At 50.6% G+C, this 15,420-nt stretch overlaps 1 protein-coding gene across 1 annotated transcript in view; it reads right to left on the bottom strand.

Annotated features, from left to right (window-relative positions):
• CCDC25 (coiled-coil domain containing 25) overlaps window positions 1-15,420 on the bottom strand; it is a 193,863-nt gene that overhangs the window by 111,875 nt on the left and 66,568 nt on the right. The gene's annotated exons all lie outside the window — the stretch shown is intronic.

Genomic DNA, 15,420 nt, shown 5'->3' with positions numbered 1-15,420 from the left:
CACATAGAGACACATTGCGACAGTCATACAAATAAAAGGACAGGCACATAGAGACACTGCAACAGAATACACATACAGCAGCAAATACACAAAGATGGACAAAGAACTGCTCGTATAGTTAGTTAACTCCTGGGAAGCCCATGATACTAATATAAGAACGGAGTGCCCTGCCTTCCCTTAGATTGGGGAGAACAGCAAGTGAATTTTTCGTTCAGTGATCTCAAAGACAGGAAGACCAAAAGAGAGAGGACATTGACCTACATCACACGAGGAGAATGAGCGTATTTTATCGAACGTGTTCATGCAGTATAAAAAAACATTTCCAAAACAGACCTCCACTGGTGGCAATCCTGGGCTCTGGTCTACTCTCCCAAGTGAGGAACAGCAGATACCGATCCATAACCTTGGCAAAAATTGCTCCACCTGCCAATGCTCAGGGAGAGAACAGCCGCCGCTCTATCCGAGCAGAGCTACAAAGCGCTGCAGCATCCGAAAAACCCGCTGCAACCCGACGCACTTCCGCCCAGCTGCGAGCAGCAACAGCGAGGTCGGACAACGCGGCCAGGACAACTTTTGTTTGGAAAAAATTCCGTATTGCAAGGAGCTTTTATCTTGTAACTTCTTATTTTACATAAAAAAAAATAACTATAAAATGCTTCGTCCCATTGTTCCATACCACCTCCCACCCCCGTTCCTCTTGCCAACCATACCTTCCCTTGGAAGCACAGGGCTCTATAAATCGCATGTTTTGCCCCACTTTCCAGTTCTCTTACCTGCGGAGTCCTGGGCAAGGGCTGCCCGTTGCTGCCGGGACTGGCAGGTCCATGGTGTCCTCTCTGCTGTGCGGCCCCCCAGCCTCCAGCTCCAGGTGGACCTCCATATTGCGGGGCCGGGGCTCCGTCAGGACCTTCGGGAGGGTAGCCGGGGTAAGCGCGGGCGGGCGCGGTCAGCAACTGGTTCAGAGTCGGGGTGGCGGTGGGAGAGCCCCCTAGGAAGAGCTGGGGGCCTCCAGGGTAGGGCTTAGCGCGAGGGTAGGGCGGGTAGGCCCGGCCTGGATAGGGAGGGTATGCGGGGTAGTAAGATTCTGGGGGCTCTCGGTAGGGCGCACCATAACCACCAGGCTGATAGGCTCCGGGGGAGCTCCGGGGGACTGCCGAGGCCTGAAGGGGGGGCTGCGGCCGAGGCCACCTGCGCGGCCATCAACGGGGACGGGAGACGCTGCGAGCAGGAGAGGGGGTGGGAACAACGGAGACCAGAGTGATGAAGGAAAGAAACTGCAATTTTCTGTCAGACGCACAAACTCGAACCCTGGCAGGAGGGCTGGCTGCAGCCACTGAGCGCACATCCGCCAGCAGAGTGCACCCCGCCGGCTTCAAACGACTGTCCTTTCCCAAATCAAAGAAGACCTCTGTGGCACGTCTGTCAGGGAAAGAAGCGCCGGGCGCGCATCTCCATCGGAGGGGAGTGAAGGTGAAAAGCTGGTGGGAGCCGCTCGGCAAAGCCCCGGCCATTACTCTCGTCAGATCTGCCGCTCCTGCTTCTAAGCGCAGTAAAACAGCAAAGCGCTCGCGCCGAGCTGCACTGTCTGTCACCTCCGCCAGATCTGCAGTGAATTTGCACATTGCGGTCGAACTACTGTACATTTAATCGGAAAAAGATGTCCCCCTATCAGGCTGTTCTGGGGCCAAAACAGTAAAAAGGCGATTCCTTATGTTAACAATTTCTGCAGAATGGTTTATGAAAACCAGATTTTAGGGTATTATAAAATGCTTGGAAGCCCTTTAAAATGTCAAATGGAATCTCCCGAGATGGCATAAAATGTCAGCCCAGCTAAAGCGCCCGTTTAAAGCAGAAGGAATTAGCGCTGTGCTGTCAGGGGCTGTTATCCAAAACAATCCGTTAAGAGGCAACGCACGAGCCTCCCTCCCGTGCGTGCCTCAAGCAGGAACTCTGGTTTTCAACCTCGCCGTGGACGGTTTAGAAGATGCTTGTTCGGAGAAGAATCCATTGAGTTTAAAATCAGAGAATGCATCATTTGACTTCTGATCTGCTTCGTTCACGCTACATATAAATAAACAGGGTTTTTTTGTTTTGTGGGGTCGAGTCTCTTCCCCGCCTCCCTCCCGGGGTGCCGTTCTTACCTGCTGGACGGGGGTGTTGGGCCCCAGAAACCTGCTGTAACCATTTCGGTAGGGTGAGGGGGCCAGGAGCCGGGTCCGGGTGGAGTGCAGCCGCCGCGCTGAGTCTGTGTCCGGGCTCCGGGGGCGGGGAAGGAGGAAGGCGGCCATGAGGAAACAAGCGGGAGGGGGCGGGAAAGGGGGAGGAGAGACGGAGCACGAAGGAACAGATTCGACGGCCGGGAAGGCGGGCACCAAGAAACAAGCGGGAGGGGGCGGGAAAGGGGGAGGAGAGACGCTGACGACGGAAGGCGGGTGCCGGCAATGCCGGACCAGAATCGGGGGCGTTCCCGGCGTCGCGTGACGTCGGCAAAAGCCAAAGAATGTCGGGAACGCCCCCGTGTCTGGTCCGGCATTGACGGACAGGCCCCTCATCCAATGGCTAGGCTCCATTTATGGAGCCAGCCAATGAATGACGAGGGCCGACCCAAAGCCACACTACAGTTCTCATCAGGTTTTCGCCTGCGCGAAAAAGATGCGCAGAGCGCATCTTTTTGGCGAGGCAAAACCTAAAAAGGGGGGAAAATGACAAGCTGCCTTTCCTGGGTTTATAAATATTTTTAAATATATGATCACAAACAGAAATATAAATGAATCAGTGTTTCTCAAAGCAGGAAGGTGACTGGTACCACCTCTGCTGAACAACTCTGCTGAACACTTGGTTGTCTAGATTGCACCAGCTTGTTTTTAGCTAAAATAATTGATCAATGTTTTAGTTTTGATATGTCATATTATGCCATGTATTCAGGATGTGAATGATAATTTTACAAGTGATGTTTGTGATGTATGAAACTTACACGTGGCTGTTTTGAACATTGGCAGGTGTCTTCACAAGAGGCTACCAAGGTCAGCTGCAGCACAGGCACACAGACGATTACAGAGAAACAGGCTTAATATTCTGTGGTGCAGGAATGGAGGTATGCCAGCTTCTACTTCAGTCACTTGACAAATTGTGAAAAAGTGGCTCTATATATACTGGACTAGAATGAAGTACAGTGTGTATAGCGTCCACTAACCCCAGAGGTATAACAGAGGATAAAGTCAGAACTGACCTTACTCTCCAAAGTGGTAGCTTGGTCGAGCAGTAAGGCAGTACCAGAGGACAGTGTAAAGCATTTGCTGTACACACTCAGTCAGGAAAAGGTTTGACATACTCAAGGACTGAACTCCAGGCCAATTGTTTTTATATCCACAGATATAGGTGGTTTATTTTAGAACTAACAATTATAAAAATATACTTTTCTTGTTATGAGTTCTCATGTAATTACTTTGCAAAGGAGCAATAAAGTTTGCGCACACAATTAATACAGTATTGACAGTAAGCAACACAATCCTAAAACACACTATAGTATTGAGCTCAATGGGTTTTCCCTATGCAAGTACAATTGATTACTATATAGATTACTTTAATAGTCCCAGGACTAGATCTGAGATTCAGTCCTGGGGTCTCAGCTAAAACCAGGTTAGAAAAAAACGCTTTAGTTACTGTAGTGACTTTTCATAAATATATGGCTGTTTTAAAAGTTCACACTTAAAAACTTTTCAAAGGAAATCTGACAATGTTATTCAATGGGAGAAAATTCAGGTTGCAGGTAACGTACGATCGCGTTATTTTTGTAACCCAGCACTGGTCTCCTAGGGCCAGCACTTGGGTCTTAACTCAAAACAGGAAGGTAATTGCGTTTCAGTATTTCGTGTGATTTTTAAAGAATATTTCAGGTTTGCAAAAGTAGACACTTAAAAGAAATTTCATAGAAAAGCAGAAAATGGGTTCCTATGGAGAAAATACAGATGACTAGTAACTCCGCTAGGGATTACTTTTGCGGTTCAGTACTGGGCTGAAAGGTACAGCACTGGCTTCTCCCCTGATCACAGGTGAGTACTTCGGAATTTGGCTGATTTTATGTGAATATTTTCAGGTTTCAAAACTTCACACTTCATTTTCGAGTCAAAATGAGTCAATGTTATCCAATGACACGTAAGTAAATTACCGGTTTCCAGGTGAGTACTTGGTTGGTGACGTTAAGGTTCTGGGCATAGACTCAGGGGTGCCCCAGGTTCAGGTAAGTACAGTTAGTTCACGCTCAGCCGGGTGCAGAGGTAGGTAGGCCCAATGATATCCAATGAGGGAAGGGGGGCCTTCGGTTGGTGGCTGCTGGCTAGCAGGCCACGCGGCTGTGGGAGCTGGGCTCCTGGTCACTTGCTCAGGGCAAGGGGGGGAGGGAGAGTAGGATAGGACACAGGGGTCATAGCCAGCGGCACTCGGGCGGCTGGGTGCAGGGTGCTTTTGAGCCGTCGGGCGCTCAATTTTATCCAATGGGAAAGGTCAAAAAGGAACAAAGGCTGCCGGCTCGGGGACTGAGACTCTCCAGGGGCGACCAGCACTTCGGGAGGTAAGGTGGGATCTTGGAGCACAGGTAGGTACCCGAAAGGGCAGCACAAGGGGCTGTAGGGCACCTGGTGCAGGAGTGTCTTTGGGTGTCGGAAAAGCTTACCCTCTGCTGGTCGCGGTTGGGGTGGCCCCTGGATCTGAGTCTGCAGGCATCGGCTGGTTCATCAAAGAGGGTCTTTGGGCACTGGACTTCGGGTCCCAGTCGCCGGGGGGGAACGTCCTCGTGGTCTTGGTTCGGGTTGGCCCTGCCCGGGCTCGGCTGGTGCAGAGTGGGCTGGTCCGGGGCTTCCAGGTAGGCACCAGGTGGGTTGTTGCAGCAGAGCCGCTGCTGATGGGAGACCCAATCTTCAAGAGAGTCAAGGCAGGCAGGTCCCTCTCAGTGTCCCAAGCTTGCTGTCCGCGGGGTTGCCAGGTTTAGGCAGGAGCAGGTTCCAGGATCAACAGGCTGGTTGGGCTGGGGCCAAGTCAGTTATTGGTGTCCTGTTGTTAGCAGCTGCATGGCGGGTCGTCTTCTTCTTGATTTCTGTCTTCTTTTTGGTATCAGGATATGAGCAAGGAAGGTTCAGGGAGCCCCTAAATGCTGAATTTAAGCGCGTTACAGGTAGGGCAAGGACAGGGACCAATGTTTTGTTGGTGCATTCAAAATGTTTCAAGAATTTGTCGACCTGCTGTGGTTTGGTGAAGAAGGTCCCCTTGCCCTGATGAGTGATCCTAAGACGCGCTGCAATGCATAGTCTATTTGGGCCTGTCATAGTTTTTGTTTTGCGGGTGTAAATTTGCGTCTTCCTTCCTGCACTGTCGCCGTGAAGTCAGGGTTTATAATAAACGTGATGCCATCAAAGTTCAATTGGCGTTTGTCTCTTGCCACTCGAAGCGTGATGTCCCAGGCTCTATAACTCCGGAATCTTGCAATGATGGGCCGAGGCGTGCTCCCCGGTGGCGGGCAAGGTCCCAGAGTGCGGTGCACACGCTCGCCGGTGAACTGGAACGAAAATGATTCTGTGCCAATGGTCGGCAGTAGCATCTTATCAATTCCATTTTTCCAGTGTTAGTGCTTCCCGGAATACCAAAAACTCAAATATTATTGCACTTCTAGGTCTTCGTTCTTGGACGCTATTAGTTTCAGGAGTTTGTCCATTTGTGCGACATGTGTCTTAACCTGGGAGGTAGTGCCTTCAGTGTCTGAGATACGGCGCTCTGCGTCTTTGATGCGTTCTTTGTGACCCTCCAGTTTATGAACGATAGCGTCCATTTGTGTCGACATGCTATCCATTTTTTAGGTTTCGCTGGGGGGCGGAGCCGTTAGGCTCCTCCTCCAGAGAAATCTGTAGTTTCTAGTATGGGTGACTTGAACACGCCCCTCTGCTTCATTGGCTAGCTCCATAAATGGAGGCTAGCCATTGGAACAGAGAGGCGTCAGTCAATGCCGGACCAGACACGGGGGCGTTCCCGAGATTCTTTGTCTTTGGCGACGTCACGCGACGCCGGGAACGCCCCCGAGTCTGGTCCGGCCGGGCCGTGCTTGCTGCTGTCCTGCCTTGTGTCCCTCCTCCCGCCGTCCCCACGTTTCCCGCCTCCCTCCCGACGTCCGTGTCCTTTCCCGCCCCCCTCGTCCTCTCCCGCCCCCCCCCCGTGTCCTCACAAATAGTGGTATCCCGTCCCGCCTGGGGGTCAACCGGCAGCTGCTCGGCACCTTGGCCGAGGCACGAAGGGGCTGCGACCGCATTGGTGGCTTTTCGGAGGCTCGTCGGCAGAGGCGCGCTCTGATTGGCCGCTGCTGTGGGCCTGTCCCCGTGAGCTGCGCCGCCGTTGGTTGGAGCCTCGCCGCGTCATCAGGATCTGCCCCGGGAGCCGCGCTGTGAGTGGCTGACTCCGGGGGAACCCTCGACGTCAGCTTCCAGCCGGACGTGGAGCCAAACAATGTATATTTTACAGGTCAGCGCAATGGCGTGCCTTGCAAAGCGTGACATACTTTGAATAAGCAATAACACACCAGCACACACCTGAGGTGAGAGCTCTGAGCTCCTGGAAGGGCGAGGCGCATCCATGAACCATCACTCCCAAGAATGACCAAACCCTGCACTTCGGAAGCACAGTCCGTGCCAGCACCTGACCGGGCGGGATTCCGCCTCGAGTGCACTGCTGGTGGCACTGGGGTCTGCAGGGCGCATGCCCGGACGCCCACCCTCGACGGAGGGTCCGCGCCCCTCAGCCCACACCTCCCATTGTTGTCACACTGATGGAAGAAGGGCGCCGGCGGGCACACGGCTGAGGCGATTTCACCCCAGCCTCACGTCTGTCAGCGTTGAATGTCCCTGCTCCTTGTCACTCCTCGGACAACAACACGGGGGTGGGCGCAGAGCCCCCTCCCGAACCCCAAAACATGCACACAAACAAATTCGCCATCACTCGCAGCCCTTTCACAACACGGGCGGACTGAGCCGCGCTCATTAATCTGCTGTCTGGTTATCAATGGACCCCCGCCCTGCCCCCGGCCTCCCCCCTCCCGGGCTGGGGGAGCTGCCATCGCACTAGAAGAGGAGGCGCAGCGCCCGCGCCGCGCTGCGCCCTTATCTCTGCTCTGGTGCCTGCGCGCATTCCTGCCCACCGCGTGCTCTCCACAGCTCTCGCGTGCTCCCTCCCCCTCCGGGGTCGAATCACGGGGTGGCAGCACCCCAGGCTGGACATGGCCTCAGTGCACAGGCGAGGATTGGGGCGAACACCCCCACCCCCACACGAGGTGCCACTTCAGCCCCCACGTGTGTGTATGTTTCTAGGAACCTGTGTCTGGATTGGGGAAGGGGGACATGTACAGCGTCATTGACTTGTTTTTACAACGGCCGCACAGGTACTTGTCGAATGCATTTGTATAAACATAAATATATGCATTAAATAAAATTGGGCCTTGCGCACGTGAGCAGTCAGTCGGGTTAGCAGGGGCACCATATTTAAATATTGTTTCCTAAGGCACAGCCGGCCAATGGTACCCACACGCCAACAACGCAGTCAGCCATTCCTTTGAGAGACACCAAATGAGGTGCCAGACAGCGCTTCGCGCCCACAACACTTGCGAGGGCGCTATAGCGATAATGCAATGCAACACTCTCTGAGCAGGAGAGGGGTAGCCACTCTGGAACATGGACTGTAACTTCCAACTTGCTAGTGACCACGTCACGCTTTCATTAAAAAGAAAATCTCCGGATATCTGAAGTTACCGTAAGAGGCCAGGCGCGCTCGAAAAAATATCCCAAATAAATAAATATACAAAAGCAGATGCCCTCGAGTGCACAGTGAGCTGCAAGGCCAATAAAGGCTTTCCTGTATCGTAGGGAGCAATGGAAAAGCTGCCAATTTCTGGCACACACGCGGGAGGAGAAACCTCTGCCTCGCCCCAAAAGAGGTGGATGAGGAGGACATTAGACCACGTGTTTTCTTGTCCTGGTGTGGCCCCTCTTACAGAAACTGGAGCCTCAGCCTTTCCCCCAACTTTTAGCTAGGTTTTAAAACTCCTTTTGTGCTTTGCTAGAGTGTCATTGAAACTCACAGCCGTTCACAATACTTACTGCTCCTCCTTTTAACCAATTCTGAAAGGCCATTCCTGGCTGCTCGAATCTCGCTCTCACAGTGGTGAGCTGGGGCAGCGTAGCCCGGCCGCGGGCTGACGCGCAGGCCTGCTCTTGTTTTGGGAGGTTATCTGATCATAACACAGATTCCTGAAACACCGCAAGGTCCCGGGAGCGCGTGCACGTGGGTAGCTGATCCGAAACGGCCGGCCCTGGGTTAACCGGCAACCCCCAGAGCACGCACGGAGCCATGCACAGAGCAGCATTCTTTGAGAGCGAGACTTTTCAACCGCTTGTCCCCCACGCGAGGTATATTATTATTTGGCATCCTTACAACCAAACATCGAGCAAGTGCCTGGAACAGGATCAAACCTTTCCAGGCTCTGAAGAGCCGATAGCATCCGCCCGAAGATAAGGAACGCGCTGACAAAACTACAAGCCGTGGTGCGCATGCGTGGGTTCCTGCGAAGATGCTTTCGGATAACGTTTGGAGACAGTGTTCCGCCTTGGTATTTAAAACTGGGTTAATGAGTAAGCTGGCAGCCCTTTGATGCCAGGCTGCTGCGGCCCAGGGGAAGCAGCATGGTACAGAAAGTCCCAATAACAGCACAACCATGATTTATGTGGCTGCCAACGCAACCTGGGGGTTCATAGCGGGCTTCTGGGGCGCAGGGAGGCCGGCCTCTTTATCCACCGCCCCTCCAGCCCAAGGGCTTCTTGCATATAGGCTGAGTTCTACAATGGTCCCTTCATTAATTATTCGAGTATGTTTGTGTGTGTGTGGGGGGGGGGGGGGGGGTTAAGGAGGGAGTGTTGTCATTTTTAGGTTTCGCTGGGGGGCGGAGCCGTTAGGCTCCTCCTCCAGAGAAATCTGTAGTTTCTAGTATGGGTGACTTGAACACGCCCCTCTGCTTCATTGGCTAGCTCCATAAATGGAGGCTAGCCATTGGAACAGAGAGGCGTCCGTCAATGCCAGACCAGACACGGGGGCGTTCCCGAGATTCTTTGGCTTTGGCGACGTCACGCGACGCCGGGAACGCCCCCGAGTCTGGTCCGGCCGGGCCGTGCTTGCTGCTGTCCTGCCTTGTGTCCCTCCTCCCGCCGTCCCCACGTTTCCCGCCTCCCTCCCGACGTCCGTGTCCTTTCCCGCCCCCCTCGTCCTCTACCGCCCGCCCCCCTCGTCCTCTCCCGCCCCCCCCCCCCCCCGTGTCCTCACAAATAGTGGTATCCCGTCCCGCCCGGGGGTCAACCGGCAGCTGCTCGGCACCTTGGCCGAGGCACGAAGGGGCTGCGACCGCATTGGTGGCTTTTCGGAGGCTCGTCGGCAGAGGCGCGCTCTGATTGGCCGCTGCTGTGGGCCTGTCCCCGTGAGCTGCGCCGCCGTTGGTTGGAGCCTCGCCGCGTCATCAGGATCTGCCCCGGGAGCCGCGCTGTGAGTGGCTGACTCCGGGGGAACCCTCGACGTCAGCGGAGGCCAGTGGGAGCTGCGACGGGGGCCGTGCCTGCGAGGGTGAGTCTTCGGCCCAGAAGCTGGGGGAGATCGCCTTCCACCCCGCACCCGGTATTGACACCGGCTGAAGAGAGGAAGCGCTGGGGGGCTGTGCGCTCGCTCGCCTTCCGTTTCCCAACTCTCTTCTCTTGCTTCCCCAGTTCTCTTGCCCTCTCTCATTCCGTACTCCCACCTCTCTTCTCTTCCTTCCCTTTTCCCGGCTCTCCTTCCGTTTCCTTACTCTCTTCCTTTCCTTTCCCTTTCCCGGGCTCTCTTCCCCTCTCTCCTTCCGCATTCCCACCTCTCTTCCCTTCCCTCCCCTGTCCCCGGCTCTCCCCCAGCTCCCTCTAGCTGCAGCCACAAAAGTAATCTAATAATGGCGCCGGTTCTGTGGCAGGCCGGCCTCTGTAATCTTTCGCCTGTAATTGCCGCGTACGTGGTTTAGCTCGGAGGAGTTAATGGAGACTCGCAGTGTAGCACGGGGTAATTAGTTGTTTTTAAATAAACTGCAGGCACACTTTAATTAAGCCTGCAGTGTGAAAGGTGTGGTGTTATAGCAGAACAAAGCACAGTAGGCTGGGAAGGGGGGGTGGAAGCGGGGGCAGATGGAGAAACACTGAAAGCCAAGAAGGGACGCGGGTCTCTTTATCTCTGGTTTCGTTAACAGCTGTTGGGGATACAAACATTCGACAGGACGGGAAACCAAGCGCCTGTTTCCCCCTACACAAAACGCGGCTTCAGAGCCACGTTTGGTTGCGGGAGAGAAGAAAAGTCTTCAGAACACTAGAAAGGGAAGAAGGGAGTTGCGCCACACGCCACTACCGATAGACGGAGGGTGTTGGAGCCAGGCAGAGAGAGAGGGAGGGAGCGGGGAAGGGAGGGAGCGAGTGAAAGAGAAGGAGACAGAGGGAGTGAGGTAAAGGGAGAGACGAGGAAAGAAGCAAGAGAAGGAAAGAAAGGGGGCAAGCGAAAGAAAAGAGAACAAAAGAGAACTATGTAGAAGGAAAGAGGCCTATGCGAAGGTAGGAAGGGGCAAGGGAGAGAAAGTCAGCCAAAAATGAGGAGGTAGTGGATAAAGGGAGACCTGTGGAGTGGAACAGGGAGTTCTGTGTTGTAGTTCAGGAATTGTAGGGCCACTTGGAATTCTTGAGTGGGAAACATGGACTTTGATTGGTCTCAAGCTTCATCATCTTTGGCAGCACTGACAGCACTTTAGAAAATAACTCCCAGGGGCTGCTGAACCACAATGTACTGCCAATATATGTTCTGAACTACTGTATGGAACTTTACACTACAATCCCACATGAAGAATACCAAGTACAATTGCGCTGCTGGACGAATCATTATATCTACGTTTTCATTCCTGTGCTCAGTCTTCATCTTTATCCTGATGACCCCAGAATTTTGATTCAGTCGAAACGCTGTCAACCATACTGAGGATTAAGACTATAAAATCATTGTGCCTGATAGCTGATGCCCCCACTGCAGCTTTTGTAAATTGTATAAACTTACATTAGCCTCTTTGATATAGACCTTCCATATTTGCTCTATTTGTAATATATAAATGATACTTTATACACCTTGTATATATGTTTGACATATAAAACATACTGAACTTGTAATACATCCCCTTTTGTAATGCTTTGTTCGCCCTAAATTGGCAGGGTATGCGCAGATGTGAGTCCCTTGCTCACTTTGCCACTGGATTCAAGCTAGCCTGGTTGAGGACGGCTGGAATGCCAGAAACTGGTCCCAGGATGCTTGTTCCGCTATGGTGGTGAAGCCCTGTCTGACCTCTTGTAGGATAGTTTTCATTTCCTCATTTATCATGTTGGAGGAGTCTTGAATTGTGTCACCTGTTGCAGGCGATTACTTCTTTTGGCCTCGAATGTAAGCCGTGGTTGTCGTGTGTCCGGATTCCCCATTGTGGGCACCAAGATAGATTGTCGGGGCAGACCACAGTGATGGCGTTCCCCGCGTTTGTTCCGGTGTCAATATTAACAGGTGTACTCAATGGCCCGACCGGGGGGAGTGTGCTTGTCTTTAAATAAGTTGGTCCTGTGCTGACTGGTTGCCTGCGGCTTGTATTGTGTATATTCCCCCTACTAGTGTCGCCCCGAGTATGCAATCCACTTCTATGTCGACCAGATATGATTGATGGGATACTGTCTCTTGAGGCGTTCAGCAGGGGCTCAATGCTCCTGATGTTGTGGCAGTGGGCAGAGTGTATCTTGAGAGGCCCACCAGGCGTTTGTGCCCCCCCGGAGATGCAAACCGATGTTCCCGCACTCTCCCCGTTATTGGTAAAGTGTTAGGTTATGGGCAGGTATCAACTGTCATGTCGATAGTGGGTAAAGGGAGTCCAGCACCATGCGCCCGCTTCTCCTCCGATACGTGAATAGGGGATGACAGCAGTTCGATTTCTATGCTATGTGGTGATAGCGTTTAGATGCGGATACACCCTCATGTATGGGTAGGGCCCCCTGGAGTAATCCTGCAAATTTCACTTTGGTGCGCATTAAATGTTGGCGTGGCCTTTCGTTGCTTCCACCGCGGGGGGTTATCGGGCACCTCTAATAAGTTGCGCCTCTTACTGCAATCGCCAATCGCGCCTACTAGGGCTCAGTTCGGGTTCCCTGGAGCCGCCGCCGGTAGATGCTGTAATTCATGCTTGTCGTGTTGTGGGAGAGAGTAGCGCAACACAGCCTCACCTCCTTTCAGCGTTGGGTGCTCCCCCAGAGTTCCGTCCGGGAGGCCTAGGCACCACGAGGGAGCCGTGAGCTTCTGAAAGTGTTGCACGCTGACCAGCAGTTCCAGACTGCTCAGGCGCCTGTGGCCGTACGGCGGGAATGTTCTTGCGGCGGTATCCAGGAGTACGCCGCTGAGCTGAAACTTGCACCGGAGCCTCAGCTGCTGATGGACTCTGGATTGCCACGGTTATTACCATCACAGGTGCATGTGGGCAGGATTAATCTGATTTTTGGGCCGAGCTGCAGGAGCCTCACGTCAGTGCGGCCATCTTGCTCGTGCACCACCTAGCGCCCACCCTTATTCTTTTTATGTATAGTTATAACAATGACTTTTTTAGTATTTGCCAATAATATTTCCTTATACTTACAGTTCTCCCCAACTGTCCTCAAGTTGCGATGTACATGGGAGGTGGGGGCAGTTTTTTTTAGCTTTTCCTTGTGGTTGATCACATTTTCACAATGGTATTCTCTCCCTACTAAAGAAGGTGTGTTGTAATTTACCTTCTTGTTTTTTTCCACTCGTCCCTCCTGTCCTGTCCCAGATGGAATGTTCGTACCTATCTTGGTATCTGAAGATTACACAGCTGACTGAAACCTGTGGTGGTGTACGACGCTTAATAAAGCTGTTACCTTCAACTCGCAGCGTCTTCACTTTATAACAAAAAGTCATATAGCTCATTCGCCAGATTAGATGGAACATTTGAGTAATAAAGTACGCTGAAGAGCATAATCATGCTTTATGTTTAACAGAAGTACAGGAGGAGAAGGATGCAAGTATAGAGCAAGTAAAGTGGTTCTTAACTGTTTGACTGTTGTGGACCACCACTTAATCTTTACTGGAATAATGTGACCCCCACTGAGTCATTATTGGAACCAGCGGACCCCGGCCTAAGCAATTTCATTGATTCGAACAGCAAAAGAAAAAAAATATGTAAACAAGCATTTATCAAACAAACATGTACACTCATTATCAAATATTTTTATTTAATTCACAAATATTAAAAACAAAAATAAATCATAATTGTAATTTGAATGTTAAGGTTAGGGCTGTTCTAAATTAAAATCGAGGCCAACCATAGTCGACACTATATTTTGCTAGATACTCTTTTACTGCTCCTACAAATCAATAGGAGGATAGCAACTTAATTTTTTGCCTCACATTTCAAATACCTGCACATTAACTGAACGTTTAAAAATGTTCAATTTTACAGTTTCCTTCTTTACTCACATACACTTTTAATTTTATAATTTTATAAGCAGTCAGGGACCCCCTGAGTAGGCACTACAGGTTGAGAACCACTGTCTTAGGTGTACAACTGGGTCCATTTATATGGTGGGAGATTGCAAATAATTCCCAGTCCATGGAGGGTCGGATGTATTATCATTTAACTTAAGATGGGAAAGTGAGGTACTGCATATTACTGATCTTTACATGCAACACATCCTTTCAAAGTGGGGTGACACATGGGTCCAGAAAGGATGGAAAAATGCCTGATTTTAAGGATAGCCTCAAAAATTAAATTATCCTATAATGAATATTAATGTACTCACCTACATAATGATTATCCTAAACAAGTATTAGCAAAGCCAATAGGTTTCTCCCATGCAATATCTATTGGCTTTGCCTTTTTTTTTAGAGAGAGATGGTGCACAGTAGCACATGCTGCTGTACAGCATGACTTAATAAAAATTGGATATGACCAGTCCAGCGTTGACCTAGTCATAGTACTTTTTTTTCCCTTTAGAAGGCTTATTGCACAGTTTAGGTCAACTGTGAAATACGTGCAGAAACAGCACGAAGGTGGGTGGAGTATGATATCAGACAAACTTATATCTCAATAGCCTTTAATTAACTTGCCCTGGTGGAAATTCCATTTGATCAGTTACAAATAGTTACTACTGAAATCATTTGTTGTACGTGGGATTTTAGAAATGTTCAGTTTGAAAAATAGATCAGAAATTATATTTAACACGAACATACCAGCTGGAGCCAGCAGACTATCTAAATGACCCGCTTCAGAATACCACTCCAAACACATGCCTAAAAAAGTTCCACACTTGGCATTGGGACAGCTATGGATTCCTTGCATTACTGCCATGTCACTGTCAGATACTTCATAAAGTGAAGTCATCACAGATACAGAACATGTTTTAATGACCTTTTTCATTGCTGCTTTTGCCATAAAGTAACATAATTTTTACTCACAGATGCTAAAGGATGCTTTGAATTCACATAGGAAAATGATGCGATATCAAACTGCAACATGGTGAATAATAAAGAAACCAGCTAGAGAACTACGAAACATCTGGGTCAGAGGTAATTTGCTTCATCACTCATCTGGAAAAATGTGTAGCCTCTGTGTTGTAAAGCAGAACTACGCAGCATGTTAAACTCATTTCGTAAATGTGCAGAAGGTGATGGAGTGAGATAAGGACCTCTGCTTTATGCATTTAGTTCTCTGCTTTTATCACATTGGTGTTTAACTCATTTAGCAAGCCATTCCCTCACTGCTGCAGCTTGTAATAGGGCCGGGTTGGGCCACTTGACGGGCCAAAATAATCCCCTGAAAAATCTCTGGAATTCTAAGATTAAAATTAAACACAATATTTATTTATTTATTTATTTTGAAAGTTTTATATAGCGCGAACAAGGTCTTTGCAGATATCAGAGCGCTTTACAGGACAAGGGGGTGATAGAGTAATAGAATGTAATAGTTGAGGTAGTTAGGTACAAGGTGCATAGTTACATAGGTAGGTCAAAAATACATGAGGTAGGTCACAGGTGAGGTAGTGTCGGTACAAGGTGCATGGTCAAACAGTTGCGCCAATAATATAAAAGTACAAAAATAAGGAGCATATACTTGTTTAAGCGTGCTAAAAATGCTTTTGGAGATAGCAGAAAGGTAGGCATAGTTGAGGTAGGTGAGTGCAGGGTGTATAGTCACACAGGAGCATCAGTAGTACAAGAGTAGGGATAGTTGAGGTGGTGTAGGTACAGTGTGCAAAGTCAGACAGGTGCGTCAACAATATAGAGATATACAAAGAGGGA

This window comes from Lissotriton vulgaris, chromosome 6 (assembly GCF_964263255.1).
Source record: "Lissotriton vulgaris chromosome 6, aLisVul1.2, whole genome shotgun sequence".
In the NCBI taxonomy this organism is placed as follows: domain Eukaryota; kingdom Metazoa; phylum Chordata; class Amphibia; order Caudata; family Salamandridae; genus Lissotriton; species Lissotriton vulgaris.
The sequence above is the reverse complement of the archived record's forward strand: the minus strand, read 5'-3'. Positions and strand labels throughout refer to the sequence as shown.